Source organism: Macrobrachium rosenbergii, chromosome 20 (assembly GCF_040412425.1).
Source record: "Macrobrachium rosenbergii isolate ZJJX-2024 chromosome 20, ASM4041242v1, whole genome shotgun sequence".
In the NCBI taxonomy this organism is placed as follows: domain Eukaryota; kingdom Metazoa; phylum Arthropoda; class Malacostraca; order Decapoda; family Palaemonidae; genus Macrobrachium; species Macrobrachium rosenbergii.
Window position 1 is genome coordinate 46,469,442 of NC_089760.1, and position 20,379 is coordinate 46,489,820.

General features: G+C 44.4%; 1 protein-coding gene across 3 annotated transcripts in view; it reads left to right on the forward strand.

Moving 5' to 3' along the window:
• Nucleotides 1-2,702: 2,702 nt before the first annotated feature.
• The window catches only part of LOC136849333 (long-chain fatty acid transport protein 1-like), a 596,150-nt gene continuing 578,473 nt past the window's right edge, over nt 2,703-20,379 (forward strand). For 2 of the 3 annotated variants that reach the window (XM_067122695.1, XM_067122697.1), the window contains exon 1: nt 2,703-2,886. The gene's annotated coding sequence lies outside the window, so the exon portion shown is untranslated. The remainder of the gene's footprint in view (nt 2,887-20,379) is intronic. The other variant, XM_067122692.1, reaches the window with a different exon arrangement.

The window sequence follows — 20,379 nt, forward strand, 5'->3', positions numbered from 1 at the left end:
AATGGAATTGATAGCTAACGGATTTGTTGAAGGGGAAAATTAAATAGGAAAGAATTTATAAAAGATTTATGGCATTAAAGAGACAAAAGACGCACAAACAAACAAAGGAGGAATAAAAGGAAGAATTGAGCCGTTTCAAAGACAAATCCCACCTCCTACTACTACTCCTACTACTGCTGTGTCTAAAAAAAACTTCATGGATTTTCTTACAGGAAAATATTACTATTATATATACAATGTGTGTGCGCGCGCGTTCCTTGAAATGTAAGCTACGTCTGATTCTTTTTTTTATTTGATGATTTAAAGACGTATTGGCATGTAGTATTTTATATTGTTCATTGGCGTGTATTAGCCTACTGATTATAAAATTTGTCACAGTTAGTATTTCAAGAAATAAAATCTGAACGTTGTCGTTTATAAAGACAAATCCTTCAGGCCAGCCTTTTAAGAGACAAATAATTAAGAACAGTGGCCTGGTTAAACTACTTTGTAAAAATAATAATAATAGTTTTATCTATAGTTAAATAGCCGTATGTATATAATTATATATAAATCAGTCGTAAATCAGCATTACTCGCAAGACCTCCCCCCCCAACATAACCTACGTACCCACGACCCCGTACTAAGGCGAACATTGTGCACATAAGCTGAGAATCAAGATATGACTGTAATATACATTTCTTTCTTTCCTGCCAAAGCAAGCAAGTTAAAATCCCCTACAATATATAGTTAGAAGTAAGGCTAGTACAACATTTTCAGAATAATTTTGATATAGAAGATTGCTTACATCAGTAGACAGCAATTATTAATTAATTAACGCAACGGAGATCGTAAAATGGATTTACGTTAGTGATGAACCTAAATTCAAAAAGAGCGGCCCCCTGATTAAGGCTCATGCCTCATGCTATAATGACGCAAGAACTAAATGACTGGCAAAATGTTGCGTCATAAGAGTTGATCGCCTAGCCTAGGGGCACCCTTACATAACTTGCTTACCAGATCCTTAAAATCGCACGCTATTGGTAACTGGTCTCGGTTTGGATTATGTGATGATGTTACTTATGTCTTAACGGAAGTGAGTTGTTCTTCCTGAACTGCAGGATCCCCTTCAATAAATGCCTTAGCTTGGGGAGAATCAGGTATACGTACACAGGGGCGGGGCCGGGATTGTTCAGCCGGCGCGGCGTTATGTATATTGGGGAGAGTGGTCGGGGCGAGGGCTAGATTTTGATGCAAAAGTTTTTTTTCTCTCTATCTCCAAAAGCACTCCGCAGATGAATAACAGTAAAGAGTTGCTGAGTTTGAATTTATTCTACAAGTTGTTCGAAACGGGCATTCGGCCAGTTGTCATATACGATCTGCCGAGACTTTTCTCAAATTTTGGTGACGTACAACTGCGTAATAACTCCAAGACAGACGCAATGGTTGGCTTGCTCTTATGTAATCAGGGTTACGCTGTCCGTTAAATGTTTTGATGCATAACTAACTATGGGTCTGAGCTCTCATCATATGATACAGATATTATAAAAAATAATACTAGATATAACAGAAAAATTGAAAAGAAGACCAAGGGCAGGGAAAAAATTGCGAAAACTTGACATTTAAAATAAGAACTGAAGGTAAAATATCATATACTGAAGTACAATTACACACACACACACACATATATATGTATATATATATATATATATATATATATATATATATATATATATAATATATATATATATATATATATATATATATATATATATATATATATATATATATATATATATATATATATATATATATATATATTCATAGGTGAAAACTGTAGGTAACTGATAAATAAATAAATGACGTCAGCTAGATGCCCAAACGATGTCTGATGTGTGGCTCTGCAGAACCAGACCTGGGTGATAATGAGGGCGTTAAGTAACATTTTGAGTTTTACAGATTTTATGAAATTTTGATGGAGAGGACACCAATAAAGTTATGTTACAAGTGAAAAATAGACTGAGTCATGATAAACCTGACCGATGTTCATCATCATTAACGCCTTCTATGCCACTTGGTGCAAAGGGCCTTTGCGAATTTCCACCATTCATGTCTTTGTCGTGCTCTATCATCCACAAATTTCCGCTCATCTCCAGTCTCCTTTCTCGTGGTTCTTATCCAAGTAGGTCTAGGTCTTCCAACTTTTCTGGTATCCACAAGAGCCCACTTAACTGACTGACACTACAGCCATGATGCTAATGTTACAAGAACCAGTTGCCTTGAGATCATATAACTGTAAATTGCACGGTAACGGAAGTTTAATGAAAGAATAACCAAACAGATAAATAAGAAGCCAACCGAATATATATATATATATATATATATATATATATATATATATATATATATATATATATATATATATATATATATATATATATATATATATATATATATATATTGTTTTTGACAGTGGGATCTTATCTAGCAGTTGTCCTGTTACAAACTTTTACATGTTGCAATTTAGTTGTCTTTCAAATTTACAGAAGGAAGTTTTGCAACCTTTGAATTTACACGCAGTAAATTTCTTGCTGGATAAATAAATTTAAACTTCAATTCCATTATGTGTGGCTAACAATCACGAAGAGTAGACTTTTTTTATCAACTCATACAATAAAATCTTCCAACGGTCTGTGCTTCTTGTATGTAAATGATAAGAAGACGAATTTCTCAAGAACGTTGCCAACTAACGTTATAATGAACTTCAACGTCACACTGACGAATACCCAGAGACCGACACCGTGAGGGCCGTGACCCCAGTCCGAGTCAGTGATCGCCTGGCTTTTGTGTCGGTAGTATGTGTGCATGTGGACCGTCGTGTCTCCGTGGGTTGTAAACATTCCTCAGGTGAGTGGACGCGGCCCTTCTCTTCTAATTGCCTTTGGTTTGACGACAAGGAGTTCTTATATCCTTCGGTCGGTCTTGTGACCCAATAGTTAATTGGCTGAGTGAATTGCATTCAAGCCATCCTAAAATGACTCCACACCCCCATTTCGGCTAAGGTGGGCCAGCTTAACCTACCAAAGCGTATCCAACCTAGCCTAGACGCTTATTAGATCACATCATTATAAGTTAAATTAATTATGTACGAGTGTCAAATATAATACAGTGAATTACCCTCTGTCGTAGGCTACACAAACCGTCCAAACAACTCGAGTTCTCTCTTTGTTCTAGGCTGATATACAGTACAATAGCCTGCCCTACCATCGTAAGTGACCGTCAGTCAGTAGATGAGATCAGAGCTGATGTTTTGAGAAAGCGATGCAGAGGGTGAGGCCCAGACGTAGATTTCGGCTACACTGTACGGGGGCTCTAAATCAGGTGGTGTTGAGAGAGGACATAGAGTAGCTTGTAGCCTTGGCTGTTGGGCAAAACTTCCAGACTGATCTTGAGTATACACTCCGGTGTATACTCAGGAGGCCTAGGCAAGTCCAAACTTAGTAGCATGCAGTCGAAACACAAGGATTTAGCAGAATAGTGAGAGTAGGAATGAAATAATCTCCATAAATAATTACAATTCAGTGTGGACACTTGTTGGCATGGTGTGACTTTTCTGCATATTTTTGGGGAAAATCCTTATGGGATTCAGGGATAAAAAAAGTGAACAAGTAGCCCAAGTTACTACTCTAATAGCCTAGTACACAATAATGAATCAACATACAGGTAGTGTGCGGAGTAGGGAGACGGGGATGTTAGTGTTGCTTGTCGGGGTCCAAGGGGGCGTGGCACCCTATGTTAGGTTAGGAAGGTAAGGTCTTGTTAGGTCAGGACAGGGCATTCTAGGAAAGGTTAGGATTTCACATCCCTACCCCTGTCTCCCTAGGGACTGCACCCACTCCCAAGGCATCTGCTTGGACATGATGTGATCCAAAGGTTATATATTTGAGTGAAATGGCAAGAGAGAAAGTCTTCCCCTTTCTTAACAATGATGAGAAATATGACAGCATCACGAGTAGCATGCAGAGGCTACTTTTGCAAAGCAGTCCTTGGCTGGAAGAGTTAAGTATAAAGAATTAAGACCCATTGTGCAAGTTTAGACATTGAATTCTCTATGCCACTTTTATGATTTGTCCCGTGGTACTCTAGGTTAGGTTACAAAAAGGAGATTCTGGGGAACACCCCCCTTCTCATTCAGGTAAGGAACTGGTGCCAGAGGTTAGGTTTTACACTTTGAATAATATGGCACTCTGGGTCAGGTTGTAGGTTAGGGAAGGTTGAGGTAGGAGTCATCCATGTAACTGTCCTTGATATATATTCATGCTTGATGAATTTTTGGTGATTTTTATTATTGTTAAGTATTATCTGTGTGTTCCTGCTGAAATACAAACCATTGCCTCTTATTTAGAAGCATGGTAACAAAGTGGTTAATTGGTTGTAGGTGGGCCGGTACCAGTTTGGTCTATGGATGCAGTCCCACCTGCTAGCACAGCCCAGTGAGAGAAAGCGTGCGGGTGCTCTTTCACCCTCCCTCGCTTCAAAGAGAGCATTTCAGGTGTCCTGGGAAAGTACCTGGCCTGATCACCCAGACCTAGCATGAGGAGGTCCTCTGCTCAATCTTCCCTTCCTGTAGAAGCTCTGGCTTCTCAAAATTCTGGACCACTCTCCCCAACCTGTATAGACGTTGCCTCCATGGGTTGACGGCCACCCACGGCCTTGCTCTCCTAGCAAGACTTGGGTCTTTGCCAGGTTGGGCAAGGGTGATCAAAATTTCTCACCTGTCCCCTCCACCTCTTTGGGGTTGACTGGAAGCCGGCGCTGGACAGGCCTGGGGATCGAGACTGGAACCACTCTCAATTCTCTCCTAGCCGCACCACAGAGGTTTAGGTTCCTGGTTCGGTCCTCATCCCGGACAGGTCATATTCCTGAGTGGTGGAGAAATCGCCAGGGGCCTTCTAGTGAGTCTCCCTCCCTGCAGAGGGAGCAACTTGGGTGGACCAGGAATTAGAGGGGCCTGAGGGTCCTACGCCCCAGGCCTCGGATACCCTCAGGTTGTAGAGTCTTTTTGTGGCGATCGTTAAAATGATTTGTCCTTTCAGTGATCTCAAGGAAGAGACTGTAGCCTGTTCTGCAGACTGTTTTACAGCCATTGCATCATTATGGGGGCCACAGAAAGATCCCAAGGCTCTGATTGGCCTGCCATGGTCATGACTTGCTTGTGGGGTTTTAGACAAGGTAAATTCTCTTTGTTCCAACACGATTTACAAACTGTTGGTTCTTTACATCAGGAATTACTTTCAGCATAGGCTGGAAACAGCCGTTAAACTCTTGAGCAAGGTGGTTAGGCAGTAATTACTGCCAGGTAGGCGGGAATACCCACCTGCCCGGATGTAAACATTCCAGTTTGCTTTCAGCTGTCATGCGTTGCAGATGTGGTTTCAGATCTCTTTGCCTGACTGTCATTAAGCTCTTATTATACTAGTGGAATCTTAATGCATTTTTTTGTATATATTACGTGTGTTTAATATTTATTAATACGAACCCACGATATGTGATAACCTTGCATAAGCCATTGTTCCCCTGCGCTTTCTTGGGTTTGACGGCCAAGGGCGTATTTAGAGGAGTGTAACCGAGTGGTAATGCTTCTCTTCCAGTAGCCCTTTATTTAGATATTGAAGGCGTTCCCCTGTACAATCAGAGATATTAAATTGGGACATAATATCTTTGCTCCCCTACATTGATCGAAACGTAAGAGTTTGCTTCCCTTCTTGGGCTCCTGCCCTCCGTGTACAAGGACATGACTACTTCCTTCCTACTTGTGCTGAGTATTGTTTTCGCCACCTGTGTTTAGATAGTTGCGGGGCAAGTGGAAGGTTGCAGGCATCGTCTGTAAGTTCTGCTTACACGGCGCCCTTGGTAGCCTCCCCTCCGTCCTTCTCTCTCCCCATAGGTTCTTCCTTATCACCCCTTTGGGTGAGATCTCTCTCCTTTGCCCTCTTCACTTGCTTGAAGGCGGGGTGGCGGGCAGTCGGGCGACCTCTTCTTGGGTACCTCCTTTTGCTGTATAGGGCAGTTCCCCTCGTAGCGAGAGGAGTCTCCCTCTCTAATCAGCTTTGCTTTTTCTTTCAGATTGACAGTGCGCATCGCAGACACAGCAATAGTTGGCTGGATATCTCAGGGGATATCTTGCATGAAGGAGTCCCGACATTCATTCAGTGTTGCTTCGGGATCGACCACAGTACCTGGTTGGATGACATTGTTCCACATTGGGATCATTCCGACTCTGTTCCCGCTGATGTGGATCGATTGGTGTCATTGCTGGCCTTCATGTATGCTGTGGCACTGCCTCTTTCGTATCTGCGGTCCATCTGCTCCTGCTGTTTCCTGTGTAATGCTCCTGTTAACGACAGTCTCTGGGCGGCTCTTCCTGGTCTCCTGCTGCAGCCATCCTGAACGTTCCTGTCACTGCTGGTGACTTCCATGTGACATTCCTGGTCGTTGCAGTAGCTCCTGCCTTCTGAACCACTTCCATAGCTCCTGCATCGGCTGTCCTGATCGTGCCTGCTGTACTTCTCCTGGTGGTCATGCTCAGGGCCGCTTTCCGTTGTGTTCCTGCCTAGCTGCCCTGGAGGTTACGATGTCCGCCATCCTGTAGAAGATGTCGGGGTGAAGGTGAAGGAAGTCGCCCTGTGGAAGTGACATTCCTGGCCGTTGTGGTAGCTCCTGCCATCCGAACCGCTGCCATAGCTCCTGCATTGGCTGTCCTGATCATGGCTGCTGCTTCTGCTGGTGGTCGTGTCCTAGGACACTTCCTTTGTGTTCCTACCTAGCTGCCTTGGAGGTTACGATGCTTATATGGGCTTGACCTGTTGGAAAATCAATTATGTCTGAGAAGACTCAGGGCTGTTTGAGGGAACAGGTTCAATATGTGTGATGAGACTCAATAATGTTTGAAATGAACAGATTCAAGGTGTTTGAAAAGACTACAGTTTCGGGTGTCTGAAGAGACTCGGTTAAGAATTAGTAAGTCTAAATAAGACAAATAATCAGTATGTCTGAAAAGACTTAGTTAAAATTTAATGTCTGAATAAGACTTTGTTGTTCATCGTGAACGAATTTTAATATGTGTCTCAAAAGACATAACTGGATTTTAATAAATGTCACGCGCGGACTTGGCCAGCTGTAGCGTGAAATTAAAGCGCCCCAGGGAACGATGGTTTGTGCTAAATGAGCGATTTGGGGTCTCGTTCTAATGAACTAATTCAGTATTTTTATATAAGTAACCTACCAAGTAATTACATAGCTATTGGTTCCCTAACCTATGGCAGCTTAGAAATTCAAAATTTGTGTGGTGGCTCTGTTATCGTTAGTGTGTATATGACAACGTCCCACCACCATCCGGGACTTGAGGAAACAAACCAGCCGACAGCTCAATTTGTTTTCTGCCGGCTTCCGGTTAACATCGGAAGTTTTCATGCAGCTGCTTCTTCGCCTTTCGGCTTTGTTTTGCATGAATTTGGTGAAGTACTCAGAATTTGTTGCTTTTTGGCTTGCTGCCATTGTTGAATTGTTGTTCGAGTTAACTTTAATTTATTGAGTTAACGATGTCGGATTCCAGTTCATCTAGTATTCGCTTTTGTTCCGAGGGTTGTAGAACTAGGCTAACTAAGCTTTCATACGATTCTCATACAAAATGCACTAAATGTAGGGGGCAAGAATGTAGTAAGGATAATACAGTACTTGCCTAGAGTGTCAGGATTGGGAGGATAAGAAATGGAAAACATTGAAATCTCATCTAGACAAATTAAAAAGGGATAAGAGGAGGAGAGCAGCCATTAGGGCTGAAAGTAGGGCTGATGCAGAGTCCATGCCTTTGGAAAATGTAGGAGATGACAGAACTATCACTCCTCCAGTTCCTCCTCCTCCTCCTATCCTAACTTCTCCTACTTTACCATCTGCTCCTGTTCCAGGTTTCCATGACTCTGCTCTTAGTGCCATTGCCAGCCTTAAATTAAGGTTTTGTACATGCTCCTTAGGGCCTTTTCAGCATTTTGGATATATTCAGCTATGGATTGGTCTCTAGGGGCTTTAGAAAGACAGAATTTCAAAACTCGCGCAGTATGGATGACCTATTGCAGGTCAGGTGATCTTGTTTGGACCAAAGCGGTGGCGGGAACGGAACCATTCCCGCTTAATCAGATTTTCTCTGTCGCTGGTTCGGGCAGCATCTGTTGTTGAGTTCCTCCTGCTTTGATTTTCGTTTCCTCTGAAGTCTGTGTCTCCTCTTCAGAGATCCTCTCTTCTGTTTGCTCCTTTTTCTCCTCACCTTTTTCCTCAAAGTTTGGTGAAGGAGATTTCTCGCTCGTTATCTGAAAAAGGCGACACAGGACCTTTTGGCCCAGTCTTCGAAGAGGATCAGACCTGCCGTCCCTTTCGCCAAGAAGGAGAAGGCTCCCTTTCAGGAGCCCTTTCGAGGTGGTCCTTCGTCCAGATCCTCCTTCAGGAGCAAAAGACCAGAGAGAAGAGGAAGGTCTTCCTCTCGTCCTATCAGAAGGACCAAATGAAGAACGAGTACTCCAGACGACAGTGGGTGCCAGACTGCTACAAAGCACCCGAGAGGTCTGGGCACAGAGAGGGGGCGGACGACTGGTCCCTCTCCATTTTAAGAAGAGGCTACCTTATCCCCTTCAGGGAAAGTCCTCCTTTAACATCAACTCCCAGGGAGTTATCCGCCAGCTACAGGGATCCCATCAAGAACCAGGCTCTTTTTCTAGCAGTGGAACAAATGTTAGAAAAGGAAGCAATAGAACCGGTTCAAGACCTCCATTCCCCCGGGTTTTACAACCGTCTTTTTCTGGTTCCGAAATCCTCGGGGGGTTGGAGACCGGTTCTGGATGTAAGCGCCCTGAATTTCTTCGTAATCAAGACGAAATTCAAAATGGAGACTACCTCTTCGGTTCTTGCAGCTCTTCGTCCAGGGGATTGGATGGTCTCCCTGGACCTGCAGGACGCTTACTTCCACATTCCCATTCATCCCTCGTCAAGAAAGTTCCTGAGGTTCGTGATTGGGGAAAAGTTTTTCAATTCAGGTCCCTGTGCTTGGTCTTTCCACAGCCCCACAAGTGTTCACGGGCATCTTAAGGAATGTGGCACGCTGGCTTCATTTAGAGGGAGTGAGGATATCAATGTATCTCGACGATTGGCTGATTCGAGCTCAATCAAAGGACAGTTGTCTGAGTACTTGTCGATCACCCTAAATATGACACAGTCCCTTGGACTATTAGTAAACCTACAGAAATCCCAGGTTGTTCCGATTCAGCAGAGCATTGTTTACCTGGGGATTCTGATGGATTCTCGGATTTTCTAGCCTTTCCATCCCAAGAGAATAGATCGCTGCATAGAAAAGGTGACAGTTTTTCTAAGGAGAAAACATTGTTCAGCGAGGGAGTGGATGAGTCTGCTGGGGACCATTTCCTCGCTGGAACAGTTCGTCTCCTTGGGAAAACTATATCTGAGACCTCTTCAGTTTTTCCTAAAGGAGAGTTGGGACCAGAAGTCTCAGGACTTAGCAACTTTGTTCCAAATTTCGGACAAGATAAAGAGGATCTCAACTGGTGGTTAGACCCTCAAAAATTATGCCAAGGACTGTCTCTTCAGTTACCGAGGCCCTACCCTAGTGTTGTTCTCAGACGCCTCGGAGTCGGGATGGGGGCAACACTAGGGTCGAGAGAAGTGTCAGGCACCTGGGAGGAGACCAGGTGAACTGGCACATCAACAAGAAAGAGCTATCAGCAGTTCATTTGGCTCTCATCAAGTTCGAGGTTCTTGTCAGGACAAGTAGTCCAAGTGAACTCAGACAACACTACTGCCCTGGCTTATATATAAGGAAACAGGGAGGAACACACTCCTTCTCCCTTTACGAAACGGCAAAAACGTTGCTGTTATGGGCTCAGGAGAGGAGGATCAGACTCCTCACCAGATTTGTACAGGGAGAGAGGAATGTGAGGGCCGACCTTCTCAGCAGGAAGGATCAGGTCCTTCCCACAGAGTGGACTCTCCATTCAGAAGTCTGCGAAAGACTGTGGAACCTGTGGGGAAGGCCGAATATCGACCTTTTTGCAACCCACTGGAATGCAAAGGTTGGAAAACTACTGCTCTCCGATCTCGGACCCGAGAGCAGTTGCAATAGACAGTCTTCTCCTAGATTGGACAGGATTAGCGGGTATGCCTTTCCCCATTCAAGATCCTGGGAGAAGTGGTAAGAAAGTTTGCATCATCGGAAGGCGCGAGACTGACACTGGTAGCTCCCGTTTTGGCCAGCTCAAGATTGGTTCACAGAGGTACTGGAATGGATAGTAGATTTTCCAAGATCGCTTCCACACAGGAACGATCTTCTCAAACAGCCCCACTTCAACAGATTCCACAAGAATCTCCCGCTCTCAGTCTAACTGCCTTCAGACTATCGAAGGTCTGGTCAGAGCGAAGGGTTTTTTGCACAAAGCTGCGAAGGCTATTGCAAGAGCCAGAGATCCTCAACCCTTCGCGTCTACCAGTCGAAGTGGGAGGTCTTTAGAAGATGGTGCAGGACCAATAAGATATCCTCTTCCAGTACCTCTGTGACAAACATTGCTGATTTCTTTATCTTCCTGAGGGAACATTGCAACCTCGCTGTATCCACAATTAAGGGATACAGGAGTATGTTATCTTCAGTTTTCAGACACAGAAATCTGAATATCTCGGAAAACAGAGACCTTCATGACCTTATAAGGTCTTTTAAACTTCTCAAAATTCATGACTTGAAACCTCCCAGTTGGAATCTAGACATAGTTTTGAAATTCTTAATGTCTAAAAATTTGAACCTCCTCATCAAGCTTCCTTCAGGGATCTCACCAGGAAGTCACTTTTTCTCTTTGCCCTTGGCTCAGCTAAGAGAATAAGTGAAATACAAGCCTTAGACGGCAAAGTTGGTTTTAAGGAAGGTTCTCTGGCTATATGCTCCTTTAAACCATTCTTTCTAGCAAAGAATGAGAATCCTTCTAAACCGTGGCCAAGAACCTTTGAATTAAAAGGTCTTTCTTCTGTGACAGGACATGAGTTGAGAGGACTCTATGCCCTGTCAGGAGCCTTAAATTCTACTTAGAAAAGAAGAAATCTCTGGGAGGATCGGTTGAAAGTCTTTGGTGCTCTGTCAGGAATCCTTCAAGAGCGATCTCAAAGAATGCGCTGTCCTTTTTATTAAGGACGTCATCTAGGGAAGCGCATATCTCATGTGAAGATGAGCACTTTAAGCTCCTTAGAGTGAAAGCACATGAAGTGAGAGCCATTGCTACATCCTTGGCTTTTCACAAGACTTTGTCTCTCCAGTCTATTATAGAGGGCAACCTATTGGAGGTGTAATTCAACGTTCGCATCTCATTACTTACGAGATATTAGAGTAACGTATGATAAGTGCTTCTCTCTAGGAGCATACGTATCTTGCGGATTCGGTGCTGGGACAGGAGCTGAATCCAATCCTATTTAGTTTAGTTAATTTAGTTGTTTTTAGGCTTGGTGGTGTGTGTTTTTATGGTTGGTTGAAAGAGGGTGATGGGGTATGCTTCCCTTTCAATTCTTATCACTAACAAGGTTAGGATTGGTCAGGTGGTCGGGATTGGTTGTCATGTTCCTTGTAATTTTGTATGGACACCTAGCTCTGTCATGTAAGAGGATAGCCCCCATTGATACGTGATTCAGGTGTAGGCTCGGTCATGTAAGTGGGTCAGCCCCTTGACACGATCCGCTATAGGCTCGGCCATGTTAGTGGGTCATCCCCATTGGTACGATCCAGAAGGGCTGTCAGTCACAGGTCACATCCTCGCTGAAGCTCCTGAGGCAAGCAGACTCATAGACAGTATCCATGAAGTCTTCTGCCCAATCAGGTAAGAACCATGGTTTTTGTTTATCCTACAACATATGTTGTTTCCCGTTTTTAGTTATTTTCTGTCTCTTGCCCTCCTCCAAGGGTGCCATTCAGCTAAGTATATATCTGACGGGTAAGTTGCATGTACAAAAATGATATTTTTATGATAAAATAAAGTTTTGTACATACTTACCCGGCAGATATATACTGATTGATGGCCCGCCCAGCCTCCCCTCAGGAGACAGGTGGAAGAGAAAATCTGATTAGAAAACGGGAATGGTTCCTATTCCGCCACCCAGCGGCGGGTATGGTTGATCACCTGACCTACCTGTGCGTGTGCCATGAGTTTTTGAAATTCTGTCGGGAACGTCGGAGACTATAGCTAAGTATATATCTGCGTTGGTAAGTATGTACAAAACTTTATTTTATCATAAAAATATCATTTTGATCAGAAATTTACTGTATTATCTAGTACCATTATGGAAATGGGGTCAGCTATTAAATCTCTAATGGAAAAAAATGTAAGTGTTGACAGTGCAGTGAGAAGTGATAGTACTGTGAATTGAATATTGAGGAGGTGGCAGTCTGTCCCACCAGTGCTCCTAGAAGAAGGTCACTGTCCCGCTCCCCCGCACCGGGGAGAAAACATACCTGAGGTCCAAGGGAGGCTGGTGGGGTTTGCCCACGGGCAGTCGCCCCTCCGTCGAGCCTGTCGTGCCCTCCCAGGCTTTGACTAAACACCATTGGAAAGGCGTTCCTGTGCATCAACTTTCTGATTCGGAATCTTCCAGTCCGCGCAAGAAGCCATATCGCTACTCTTCTTGCGCCCACTCAAGAGACATGTGAATATTATTGATTCTTCTCCCCTGGCTGTCAAGAGGTAGAGAGAGACTAGCCCTCAACCTTCCTGCAGCTTTCAAGTCCAGCCTGATTCTCCTGCTCATCTTCATTATTTCTTTGAAGACAGTCCTGAGCGCTATAAGTGTTCTAAGCGCCCATCTTCTTCCGAGCGCCAAGCGCCCGCCAACTCGCGCCAAGACTTCCATTGATGAGCGCCCAGCGCCCGCCGACTCACACCAGAATACCGCCGATGAGTGCCAGAATTCCGCCAGTGATCGCTCGGCACCCACCAATATACGCCAGAATTCCGCCAATGAGCGCCCGGCGCCCGCTGTCTCGCGCCAGACTTCAGCTCTAGAGCACCCAGCACCAACTCCCGAACTTCCAACGCCCACATCCGAATTCCCAGCTTCTTCTGGAACCAATGCACCTTCTTCAGCTATTCCGCCTTCTCCATCGGTCCAGGAAGATTCTTTAGCCCCACTCAAGCACCAACTGACCGAGCTTGTGGGTCTTTTGAAGAAATCTGTTTCTGCTCCAGAGTACAAGGATAAATCATTGTCTCCTATCTCTTCGGAGGAAGAAGAGATGGTTCAGGATCTGCTTCCTTCTTCTTCCTACTCATCTCTCCTGCGTTTCCTCCTGGAGAATTACCCGGATTTCTTCGTGCTTGCTTCACCTACTTCTCCAGCTTCTACCTACCTCATGAAAAAGCATCCATCGAAAGGTACCAGACTACCCAAGCTTGTTCTTTCCTCCTCCTCGAAGAAGGCTCTCAAAGAAGTTCATGCCTGGCTGGCCGCTAAGAGAGAACAGGGCAAAGCGACTTACACCTTTCCGCCCAGCAAGTTGTTGAAGATGAGATACTCTTACTACGCCACCAGGGAAGCTCCTTCCTTGGGAGTTCCTGCCTCCTCCCAAGGGGACTTCTCTGGTCTGGGGGATTCATCCCGTAGAAAGGCATTATTGTTGGCCAAGATAATGTTTTCCTCAGCCGAACTAGACCACCTTATCAAGAATATTTTTAAGGTGTTTGAGATATTTAGTTTCCTAGATTGGGCCATCAGGGCGCTAGGGAGTAAGATTGAAGGCTGCCCGGATTTAGCTGAAGATCTTGCCTCCGATTTGCTAGGAGTTATTTCATGCTCAGACAGAGCAATTAAAGATGGCTCTTTAGAACTCGCCTCCCTTTTTTCTATGGGTGTCCTTAAAGAAGAGGGAGCTCTGGTGTTCGTTCGCCTCGAAAGAAGTCTCGCTGACTCAGAAGTCAGCTCTACTCTTCGCTGCCTTAGGCAAGTCTCACCTCTTTCCTCAACACATAGTGAAGGATATTCTTTTAGAGTTACAGAGCAAGTCCACCTCTGACTTGTTGACTCAGTCCACTAGATGTCCTAAGGAGCCTGTGCCTTCCTCATCTAGATCATTCTCCCCTCTTCAGTCCCAACCCTTTCGGGGAGGGAGAGCTACGACCCAGTTTTGACCTAGATCAAACTTCCGACCTCCTACGAAGTCCATTAAGAGGTCTTCTTTCAAATCCAACCCCAAAAGGTGAGAAGGTAGTCCTCCGCGCCCAGGTAGGAGCCAGACTTCTACTTTTCTGGAAGGAATGGGAGAACAGAGGAGCAGACCTCTGGGTGATCAAGGTTCTCAAGGAGGGCTACTCCATTCCTTTCATAAAGACTCCTCCCTTAACTACATCTCCTATTGCCTTGACAGTATACTCAAAAGGTTCCACAAAGTTTTTGGCCCTCTTTCAAGAAGTCGAACTCCTCCTTTCCAAAGGAATAGTGGAAGAAGTGCTAGAGCCTCACTCAGAAGGTTCCTATAATCTTTTCGTGGTCCTGAAGGCCTCGGGAGCTTGGAGGACCGTTCTGGATGTAACGCTTTGAATGTGTTTGTACTGAAGACGAAGTTTCACATGGAGAGCATCACTCTGTCATGTCCTCAGTACAACAGGGGGACTGGATGGTCACCCTGGATATGCAGGATGCGTATTTTCACATCCCTGTTCATCCAGACTCACAGAAATTTCTATGCTTCGTTTTTCAGGACAGGATACTACAGTTCTGGGCTCTATGCTTCGGCTTATCGACAGCTCCTCAAGTTTTCACATGAATCCTTGCTCCTCTGGGGAATTGGCTTCACCTTCTGGGAATCAACATCAACTTATATCCAGACGATTGGCTTCTCCGCTCGTCGTCAAAGGAAAAGTGCGCGGAGGACCTGAGAAGAACTCTTCGCCTGACACAAGAGTTAGGCATCCTCATAAACAAAAAGAAAACCTTCTGATTTCGTCTCAGGAGATTCCCTATTTAGGGATGATACTGAACTCTCAGACTTTTTGGGCTTTTCTGTTGCCCAAAAGAGTCGAGAACTGCCTTCAGACTGTCAGTCAGTTCCTTGCTTTTCCTTCCTGCTCGGCAGTGCAGTGGATGAGTCTTCTGGTGACCCTTGCTTCAGTAGAGCAGTTTGTAAATCTAGGCAGACTGCACATGAGACCCCTTCAGTTTTTCCTCAAAGTGAATTTGTGCAGAAAAACCCAACCAGACTCTTTCATCTTCCCAGTTACATTGGAAATCAAAGAGGATCTCCAATGGTGGTCGTGCGGAGAAAGACTTCAGGAAGGGAAGTCTCTTCTCCCAGTGCACCCAGACCTTCAGTTTTATTCAGATGCCTCCGACCTACACTGGGGCGCGCTTCTGGAAGGTCGGGAAGTCTCCGGAACATGGACTACACAACAACAGAATGCTCACGTCAGCATAAAGGAACTGAGAGCAATTCACCTGGGCCTTCAATACTTCTTGGATCTGGTCTGCGGCAAGAAGATTGTTGTACACGCAGACAACACCACAGCTCTTGCATATATTCGCAAACGGGGGCACTCATTCCTTCTCCCTGTACGAGACAGCGAAGGATCTTCTTCTGTGGACGGAAGAGAACCAAGTCTCTTGTCACCCAGAAGGGGCTGTTGGAGGCAGGTCCTCTGGAACGTGTGTGAGAAGGGGAGGAAGAAGTGAATGGGCGTGAGTGATGAAAGTGATGTGGAAATAGGAAGTGGAATGAAAGGCAGGGTAAGGAAAAGGGGCCAGTGAGGAGCGGAAAGTAAGGATAAGTCAGGGGGGAAAAAAGGGGGTTTGTACTGGTAAGAAGGTTAAGGAAGTGGGAAAGGCAGGAAAGAAGGGAGAGGGTGACTGCAGTAGTGATAGTGAGGTGGATGGAGGTGAGTGGATAAAAAGTGGATAAAAGAGGGGAAAGAAAAGAGTGTAATGAGTAAGATGAATGTAAGTGCAGAAGTGGTTTTTGTATTCGGGAAGAGGGTATGAAAGGACATACAAAGAAAGTGAGAAAGAAGTGAGAAAGGCTATGTATGTGGGCTGGTGTGGTATAATGAGTATGGAAGTAGGGATGTGCATGATTTCTTTAGGGAGTATGAAAGGTTTGTCAGGATAATTATGGGAAAGCAGTGTGGGCACGAGAATTAGGAGAATATTTGACTGGGTTTTTTTGGTTATTATAAGTGTGGGAGATGTTGAGTATGACAAGGTGAAAGCTAGACTAGAGGCGTATGGCGAGTGTTAAGTATAAGAGGAAGAATGAGATTTGATGAGGCAAGAATGAAAGCTGGGAAACCTTGTCATTGTATGCTTGTAGGCTGGAGGTGTTGGCAAGGAAGAAGTTTGGGGATGATGGGATAGATGAATGTAAGGAGTTAGTACGGACAGTTGTTGGGACAGTGCCAGATGGAGTTAGAGAATTTGTGAAAGCGGAAGGAGAATGTAAAAGGTGGGTGAATGAAAGGTTGACTTGGGGAGAAATTTTGGCAAATTGTAGAAGATTATGAGCTTGACAGGGTTATAAAAACAGAAGTGTAAGTGTAAGGGCTGGGGTAGATGAGAGAGTGCCAGAGTTTGGAAGCTTTAGGGATGCAGTGTTGAGGCCCAATGAGAATGGGAAGTGGAAGTGGGCATGCCAGTGAGGATGAAGTGGGTTTGTAAGGGAACAACTTGGGTTGGACGGGTTAGGGATAGTAGTGTACAAAGGGGAAGGTCTGTGAGTGGAACGAAGTGTTTTAGATGTGGAAAGGAAGGACATACAAAGAATGAGTGTAGGTGGGCTTTGGGGCGTGTTTCGGGTGTGGGCAGCGGGACATTTGGTTTGGAGTGTCTGAATGATAGGGGTTAAATGCTACAGGTGCGGACAGGTGGGGTGCTAATGGTTGTAGGGTACCCAGTGAATGTAATAGCAAACTGTGGTAAGAAGGGCATTATCACGAGAATGTGGGTGTGTCGAATGTGGAATGGAAGGGCATCAAGTGTATGTAGAGGCAAGCGGGTGACTGTGACAGCGAATTCAGGGAAACTGAGTGTGTTCAAATGTGGATCCTCCAGTGATGCATGTACATGAGGGGTTGTTGCATGAGGATCAGCAATTTGTTTTGATAGAGTATGGTAGGAAACGTAAGAAAGGGAAGAACGTAAAGTAAACTGAATGGTCGTAAGTTGTGTGATAGGGTGTGAGTGCCAAAGTGAAAATGAGTGATAAAGCGTGTAATACGGATGAATGGGATGGTATGAATAGAACGTATAGCATATGCGGGTTTGATATAACTGAGTTGACTGAACGATGTAGGGGGTAAGTGAACGGTTGGAGGTGAGAGAAAGTGTAAGAGTAAGAGAGCGTAGCAGTAATATACGAGTGATTGAAAGCATGAATGAATCGTTGCAAGAGTTGGAAAAGGTCAATGAGCGAATGGGATGGGTTAGTTGAAGAACTGGGAGGTATTAGGGAACGAGTTAAGAGGGTATAGATGAGATTGTGGATGAAATTGAGAGTGGGAATAGTGAAGAAGATAGCGTGAATCTGAGAGAGAATGGAGGAGAAGATGTGAATTTGAATGTTGCTAGAAGAGGGAATGATTCTGAGAGAATGATTGCGTGCCCGCAAACGCAATCTAGAGGACCTGCTAGTGAGCATCCGTGGGTGTTGTGTAAGGCGATTTGAATGCAGTGTGAAAGGTGTTGGTTGGGAAATGCTAAAAGGGGGGAGAATTCTAGAGGGATAAATAAATTTGTTTTTATTTAGAATTTCCCAACGTTTTGTAAGAGAGAGAGAGAGAGAGAGTGTAATTGTCGTTAGTGAGTGCTTCGGTTGTTGGAAGAGGGATGAGGTCATTAGTTTGTTTACAGCGCTGTCTGTCTGTGGAATATATGTGAGGATTTTTCGGTTTTGGAGGCAGTTTTTGAGTCAGAGCTAGTGCCGGTCAGTCGTTCTTTTTTTTGGTCTTAAACAGTTTGTTTGTGTGCTGATTCAGAGTTGTTGTTTTTCCTTGTTAGTGTGCTGTTCTTGTTGCTGTATGTTCGTGAGTCGTGTGTTTTTCTGTTTTGGTTTGGTTTCTGTGGTTTTGTGTGCTGTGTTGGCGACCGTAGACACCTTACTACATCTTCCAGCAACCGAGGATCATAGTGAGTATTGTATGTGGTTATATGTTCGGTGTATCTGTGTTGTGTATTGTTTTTTTGTGTTTTTAAATCCCGCCACAAGGGGAAATCCGCCAAACAGTATCAGTCAGTGTGGAACAAATGTGTCTTATTTGTTAGGGACCATAAACCAACTACCATCGATAATAACTTCGTGTGGGAGTTCTTTGTGTTTGTATTTGACGTAAAAAAGTTGGCTCCCTCCACTATTAAAAATCATAAGGCGGCCCTTGCAGTTCCTTTAATGTACGGATTCGGAGTAGAGGTGCATTCAGAAGTGTTTGAAATGATGATGAAATCAATGGCTCTCCGCAGGCCGAGTGAACAACCATGTGAATTATCATGGGATATAGATATAGTCCTAGCTGCTCTGAACAGACGTTCAGACAATAATATGAAATTTTTGTTAGAAAAAACGTTGTTTTTAGTGGGCTTGGCGATGGGAGCCAGATCAGCGGAGATCCATGCGCTAAAATGAGATCAGTTTTGTTCTTTCGGAAAGAATAAAGTAACTTTTTCATTCGGAGATTTTTTTAGCTAAAAATGAGAATCCGTTTCATAGACGAAACCCATAGTTATCCCTCCTTTGCCCTCTAATCCGAGCTGTGCCAGTGGCCACAGTGAAAAAGTACCTTGATCGCACCAACCATATTGTTAAGGCCCCCTCTTTTGGTACCAAACGAAAGCACCCCACTTTGCCTAGAAAGCCTCAGAACCAGCATTTGTAAGTTAATTGTAGATCTTTGCCCAGGATCAGACCCAAAGTCACATGACCTCCGTAAGTCATCGCAGCCTCACTTGCCTTTTCGGTAACTTTAGTATGGAGGATGTATCTAAGTACACGGGGTGGTCTGGGCATGGAGTGTTTGTCAAACACTATGTTAAACAAATGTGAGTTGTCCAGACTGCATGCATGTCCCTCGGCAAAGTCATAGGCAAGAGATAAGGACGCCCGGAAGGTGAATTGGCTGGCAAGAGGAACTCTTCCTTTAAAGTGAGTGAGTGTTTTAAAAACCAGTAGGTTATTTTTCCTATTATAGTCTATTTCTTTTGCTCTTCACCAATACACAGTCTCTTCGAGACAGCTTAAAGGGGTGGGCTGTTACAGCCGTAAAGGGAAAGGATTTTAGATTTCAGTTTGAACCCAAGGAAGCGAAAAAACTTTTTTGGTTAGGGATAGTGGCTAAAAGTCCATCCTCCCTGTCAAATGATGTTTGACGGCTTTATAAATATACAAAAAGCCTCTTTAAAATGTTCTCTGGTACACCTGCATGAGGCTCTCGCGGCTCCCTTTGACTAAAAAATGGGGTTTGAACCCGAAGGGAAATGAAAACCCTATTTTTAGTCTGGGAGCCAGGAGAGCCTCAGACCCTCCAGTTAGCATTAAGTATATTGGGTTATGCCCACCCCTTCATTTGCAGGAGTATAACCTTTTTAGGGAGGCGCGGCTATTCCTACATTGGGTTGGCAATATGCGCATGCGCAGTAAATGCGTAGTCGCGTTTGACCCGATTCATTCGAACTAGCCACGGAAGTGCAAATGGAAAAGTGTAACCAGTGGAGATGTTTAGCCATGAATTGATTCATCAATGCGGCGGATAGCGGGTCAAAGTGCAGACCCCCCGAGACCTGATATCCTATCACAATAGTGACAAGCTTCCGTTAACCGGAATGAATACGTGCCAACCCTGTGCTATAAGTTCTCTGATAAGGGATTTAGCCGAGGCGCTGCCTAAGGCAGACGTAACTGCATGAGGCTCTCGCGGCTCCCAGACTAAAAATAGGGTTTTCATTTCCCTTCGGGTTCAAACCCCATTTTTTATAATAAAATAGTTTTATATATACTTACCAAGTAATTACATGATCAAAGCCCTCCCTCCTTCCCTCGCATGGTTAGAAGGCATAAACGTAGTGGGTGGGGGTCACTTGCCTAGCCAAAGCAAAAGTGGGGCTACCATGAATTTCAAAATTTTAGCTGCCGGTTAATAGAAGCTAATAGCAATGTAAATACTTGGTAAGTATGTATAAAACTTTTATTTTATTATAAAAATGTCATTTTAGTACAGTATAGTATTGGAATCTTTTTCACACATAAACGAGCCAATATATGACCACCACAAGGTGCACAACTGTTGCTTAGCAGTGGTGTATAATAGCATTGCCTCATGAATCAACTGATTTAGTATC